This window comes from Leptonychotes weddellii, unplaced genomic scaffold (assembly GCF_054177405.1).
Source record: "Leptonychotes weddellii isolate Sample4059 unplaced genomic scaffold, ASM5417740v2 HiC_scaffold_12325, whole genome shotgun sequence".
Lineage (NCBI taxonomy): Eukaryota > Metazoa > Chordata > Mammalia > Carnivora > Phocidae > Leptonychotes > Leptonychotes weddellii.
Window position 1 is genome coordinate 1 of NW_027701891.1, and position 6,306 is coordinate 6,306.

At 44.4% G+C, this 6,306-nt stretch overlaps 1 long non-coding RNA gene across 1 annotated transcript; it reads left to right on the plus strand.

Moving 5' to 3' along the window:
• Positions 1-6: 6 nt before the first annotated feature.
• LOC145718225 (uncharacterized) lies at positions 7-3,107 on the plus strand. Its single transcript, XR_014141665.1, has 2 exons — positions 7-1,854; positions 2,199-3,107. It is a non-coding gene; the product is annotated as an uncharacterized LOC145718225 (long non-coding RNA).
• Positions 3,108-6,306: the final 3,199 nt, after the last annotated feature.

The window sequence follows — 6,306 nt, forward strand, 5'->3', positions numbered from 1 at the left end:
TGTTTTCCAGAGTGGGTGCACCAGCTTGCATTCCCAAGTAGAGTAATTCTGAATCTACTTTGTGTGTTAGTAGGAGAGAGTAACTGAGTAAATATAGCAATGCACTTAAAAACTGGGGAGATACAGGGGCACCTGGGTGGCTCAGTCGGTTAAGCGTCTGCCTTCGGCTCAGGTCATGGTCCCGGGGTCCTGGGATCAAGCCCCGCATCGGGCTCCCTGCTCGGCGGGAGGCCTGCTTCTCCCTCTCCTGCTCCCCCTGCTTGTGTTCCCTCTCTCGCTGTCTCTCTCTCTGTCAAATAAATAAATAAAAAATCTTAAAAAAAAAAAAACAAAAAACTGGGGAGATACAAATAGCAAATGGGAAAAGTAAGAACGAACTCTTTGGTATTAGATTTGAATTCTAAGTATCATTGTGGACTCATGATTAAAGAGTAATAGATCTCTGCTTTTAACCAGTGAAAGAGCCTAGAAGCCATGATATTCCAGTAGCAGTGAGCACAATTAGCACCCAGATCTTGGTTTCTAAATACTGTTTACCATGAAAAGGAACCAAGGCTCCTTGCAGAAACAGCTAATTCTAGGTCTAAGGCAGAGAAATATAAGTCAAGCCTAGAATATCTTGTGTCAGAAGTCAAGGAAATGCACAAACAATGATGAAGGCAAATCAAAAGAATATAGGAGCTGCCTTAAAGGGACACCCAGTGGTCAGATCTGGGGCAATTGAAGCAATCAAAATAATGATGGTAATAAACACTGGGTTTAAAAAATGCATTCATGAGTCCACATCAATAATCATCAATAATCAAAAAAGGCAGAAGTGATGCTGGGGAGAGGGTCTTCTTGCCACCTAATAAATGCAGAAAAAGAATAAAATCATAAAATCACCATTTTGCAACTGCTAGTATAATTGTTTCAGAATCATCAATGGATGCTGAACTATTACGTAAAAAGGTTATGGAAAGCAGGATATTCACAATCTCAAATTATGACCCCACAGTTTATTAATTATAAAGGAGGAAAGATACTTGAACGAAGTGAGCACCTAGCATCACCAGCATTGGAGACAACTTAGCATTACATGGCTCCAAGTGTGACGCAGTGGGAAGTAAATACTCCATCGCATTTATGTCATATTGTTAACTCGAATCTGATCAAGAGAAATAATGAGAAGAGTGCAGATTGGTGGACGATCTATGCGACAACATCTTAGACCCTTTGAAAGTGTCATTGTCATGGAAGAAAGAGAAAGATGGAATAACTGTTGTAGATTAAAGGGGACAGAAGATGCACCTTGTGGTTTCTATTGAGTTCTGGATCAAAAACACACAGCTGAAAGAACATTATTGGGACCTTGAGGGGCATTTGAATATGGACCGTGTATTAGATAAAGTTACTGTGTCAATGTTAAAATTTTGGGTTATAACAGTAATTTTGTGCTCTCTTGGAGAATGTCCTTGTTCTTAAAAGATGCATGCTAAAGCTTTTGGGAGTGAAGTGTCATGTGTTTGCTGCTTGCTTTCCAAAATCTCAGCAAAACACACACACACATATAATACAAATACAGAGAGAATAGATACACTAATTATTATTTACTTATTAGATAATTAAATGTGACCAATTGTTCACCAGTGTTACTTGGTGTCTCGATGAGGGGTATACAGGTGCTCTCTGTAGTATTTTTTTTTTTTAAGATTTATTTATTTATTTGACAGAGAGACACAGTGGGAGAAGGAACACAAGCAGAGGGAGAAGCAGGCTTCCCGCGGAGCAGGGAGACGGATGCGGGGCTCGATCCCAGGACCCCGGGATCATGACCCGAGCTGAAGGCAGACGTTGAATGACTGAGCTACCCAGGTGCCCCTGTAGTATTTTTTTTCTACTTTTTGTAGGTTCTAAATCTTTCAAAATTAAAACATTGGGGAGGGGAAAGAAAATATAAACAGGGAAGTTTCCCATGGATTGCTGTCTTAGTTCACATTTTAATATGTTTTCTAAGGAGGGAATGAATAGCTAGTGAAGTTTCTAGGTGTATTGCTAATATACCCTTTCAAATCTGGTCTAAGCCATAGGAAGACCTTTAAAGATGAACGCACTTTAGTGTGAGCAAGGTGGTACATTAGGCAAACCTGGTATATGCTACACATACAGGATCATAAAGGCTCCAGCTACTCAGGAAAGCAACACCTCTCTCATTACAGGCTTTTCTCTGAAGACCCTGGCCAGCAAGAAGGTAAGATGGGAAACCGAAGCATAACCTGCCCACATAGTAAGCTTATGTGCTCCCTCAGGTGGAATACTTTGTGGACTTAACTCATCACAGTTTAGATTTCCATCCTGAAAGTCATCCCACTGTGGTGAAATTGTTTGAGTGTTTATCTTCTTGCTAGACCTTGAACTTCTTGAGGTCTTCTGACTGGATCTGTCGCTCTGATTCCTAGCAGTAGGCGAGATGATTGGCTCTGAATTGGATTTATTTGGAAGGCAACTGAAGTCATGGGGGTGAGGATTTTCTGTGTCTTCAAACTATTTTTAAGGACTTGTCAGCCTGGAAAGGTGAGATTTGAGTAGGCATAGAACATTTATTAGATTGTAAATGGTACGGATAGGGTACACTTGGATTTGGTCTAATACTCAAGTACCTAGGACCATCAAAAAGAAAGTTTGGTAGCTTGCGGCCACATAGTCTCCAGCCACCATCAATCATATTGCAAAAACTTGCACACATACCCTACAGTGGTATACTATTCAACCAGAAAAGGAATGAGTACATGAAAAGGAATGGGTACATGCTACAATATGGATGAACTTTGAAACATTCTATTAAGTGAAAGAAGCCAGAATCAAAAGACCACATCTTGTATGATTCCATTTACATGAAATGTCTAGAATAGGCAAATCCATAGAGACAGAGGGCAGATCAGTGGTTGCCAGGAGTTAGGGGTTGGGAAGAATGGGGAGACATTCCTTAGTGGGTATGAGTTTTCCTTTTGGGATGTCAGAGAAGCTCTGCAATAAGGTGGTAGCATTGGTCGTACAACATTGTGGATGTAATTAATGACAATGGACTTGCACGTTAAAATGGTAAATTTTACGTTACCTGTATTTAAAGGCAATTTTTAAAAAGCCATTAAAAATAAGGACTAATTGTTATAAAGACTAATTTCTCTAGGGTCCTGTGGTTTCAAGCACCATAAGCAACTTGGGAAGGCTGGGGGTTCCTGGTTTAAAAGTCCTAAACAGTTCCATACAGAATGACAATAGGTTCTCCAAGTAAACTAAGTTAAGTTGGGGGCACATCTAGCTTTTCACATCTAGCTAACGAGGAGACGCATTTCTTTCTGAGTAGGTCCCTCCTTGTCACTGTCATAAAAGTGGCAAGGATAGAACACTGGATCTGACTCAATGTGGCTCTCGTCTGGTGACTGACTACTGCCAGTCAGCAAGTTAGAAGCTCCAGGGAGACTGTTGGCTTCCTGGCCTCCCAGTTTCTGAGTTTGTTTGCTTTTCCCTCAAATACTTGATTTGGGTGCATGTGAAACCGGCCCTTAGATTTGCATAGGCTGGAAGGCCCCCCATCGAGTGTTTGATAAAGTTTTCGAGTTTTGTAAAGAACAGTGACCAGATGTGGCCAGTGTTCGTGGTTTGTGGCCATCGCGTTGCTGAACTTTTTCTTCCCATGGTACCTCTCAGAAGTTCTTAACTTTCCATGACACGCCAGAGCCTTGAGGGTTGGGGTTAAGTGGAATGGCCCCGCAGACCACGGAGAGATCTGTGTTCCCGTGGTAACACATGGCTGGTCGAGGGCGAGATGGAGAGGGCCGGGGAGGACAGGGAAAGGAAGGAAATGTGGGAGATGAGCCAGGAGGAGAGGGAAGAGGGCTACTGAGGGCAAAGGAGAGAGACCCCCCGATAATGAGTGCCTCCCGTGTTCCCCTAAGGAATCCCCTTCCTGTATTGTGATTCCTTTTCTTGGTCTTCATAGCGAAGCAACCAACAGGGACTTGTTTCTAGATTTCCTGAATCGATGAGAAATGAAAAATAGGGATGTTTGGGTTAGGGCTTTGCAGACGGCCAGATCTGTAGCCAAAGGCTAGGAAGGACCCATACCTTGAAATATGTCTTCTTCTCACTTCCATGAAATTCTGTATTTCTCTGTCTGGTCGTTTAGAGTCAAGTAGGCCAGGGCTCACAAATTCAAATGCCAGTCAGGTAAAGAACATGAGAGCCGCAGACCAGGTAGTCAGCATGTGGGGGAGGCGGGTACATCACGTGCCCATCCAGACAAGATGGCTGCGCCTCAGGCACCAGGAGTCCCTGCCATCTGGAATTGGGGGCCCCAGGCTGCCAGATCAGCTGCCGCCTCTCCTCTCCTTTCTCTTTGGAGGAGTAGAGAAACCCGATTTTATGTCAAATTTGCCAATCTTTAAAATTCTGCCCAAGTGAAAACATCACTGCCAACTGGACCTGGCTGTCTGGCTGCCAAGTTATGACCAGTGACTGAAGTCAACAGATTACTAATACAGACGCAAAGGCTGAATATGGGGGGGGTGGGGGTAGTGGAGAGGCCGAAGAGTTTACCTTTCAGAGTAGCATAATTTGATTTAAAAAATACATATCACCAGGAAATCATCCATATTAAGGAAATTGGAGTTTGATGAGAAATCATTTTGTACCATGGTGGGAGGTGGGGTGGATGAGGTATGACACTGTGGGTCTTGGTAGGCAGGGGCAGTGGCATGGGGTGTCTGGGTGCTGGGCAGGGCAGAATCAGGCGGTGGGAACAGAGCACAAAAAGAAAGAAATCAGTTGGGCATCAAAGACAGAGGGCCGGACTTCCCCATTTACCTGGAGCCTCCCGGTCATGGGCAGGCCCAGCTCTCCCTTCCCCAAATGAAATGGGAAATGCCCCCTTTGCTTATGGAACCTCCAGATAAACGCAAGGAAGAGCCCTACACCTCTGTAGCAGAAACCCCGGGACGTGAACAAGGTAGATAAACTTTGCCTTAAGCTCTTCTATGTTTTGTAACTTAACTCACTGTACTATTAGTCAGTTCTTGTGCTTGGGCCTCATTGTTCGTGACTTGCGTATTTTCATCTGCTCTAAAAAAAAAAAAAAAAAAGAAAAGAAAAATTTTAAGAAGTTAAGGGAACACAGGTGAACTTTATTTTTTAATTAGTAGGATTGATTAACCTGGTATTTTTCAAAAAAAAAAAAAACACCTAAACCAAGATGAAACAGGAGTGGAAGCATCATCCGCGGTGCAGGAGTGGGCATAGCCAGGAGCTAGAAGCCGAAGAGAGCCGTGGGCTGGCAGATGGGGAGGGCCTGGAGGAGGGAGGGCTGCTGGCCCGTTGAGTCGGAACTAGAACATTCTGTGAGAAAGCTGCAAGCCAGGTTTGGCCAGCGTGCATGCCTGTCTGTTCCCAGTCGGGAGCTGCACTTCGCCTTCCCCAGCCCCTGGCCCACCATCCATCACCACCACGCCTGCCTCCCCTGCTCTGAAGGCAGAATTTATAGTCAAGTTTGGAAAAAAATGGAAAGCGGGAGGTGGGGTGCATGGGAACCGGTTGTGAAATGATAAATCAAGGCCTCTTTAAGGTCTAGGATTATTTTGGCATCTTTCACTTTGGGGTTCTTTATTAGAGAGGCTTTGAGAAGCAAGGGTAGGGCTTAAAACGTGAGTTTATTTTTTTATTTTTATTTTTTAAGAGACAAACAGTTAAAATGATCAGTTTGCCGGTTTAAATAGATGTTGGCTTCGTTGTGGCTATTTTGCTCGTAGGAGTAGAGGGAACGGCTGCACTTAACCCCCTTCCTCTGATTTTACTATCTCTGGGTAAACTGAGCCCCATCCATCATGCCAAGGGCTCAGTAAAAACTTGGAGTGGTTGGGAGTATCCAGGGCAGCAGTTTGGTTTGGTTTCTAAGGATAACCTGGGGAAGAATTAAATCTCCACTATTTGGAGCAGAAAGGCCTCTGGTTTGGTGGTACACATGTCATCTGCTCTTCGTTCTCAGAAAGCAAGGCCATCTCTTGGTCCCAGTTGTCCTCACCACTCAGTGGCTCCCTGTGTGCGCGCCCCTGGCCTGCACATTTGTCTTGTAGGATGGCCGGTCATTTCCTGACACTTACTGGGTCTCAGACCAAATTCCTCACTTACAACTGCCCCCCTCCCACCACCACCCAGACACACATCCTACACCCACAACCGTTAGACACTTGAAGCCAAAACAGTGTACCCCTCTCAGGTACTTGTGTGTGGCATGACCTTCCCAGTCCTTCCTTTCCCTCTTCCCCCGCCCCG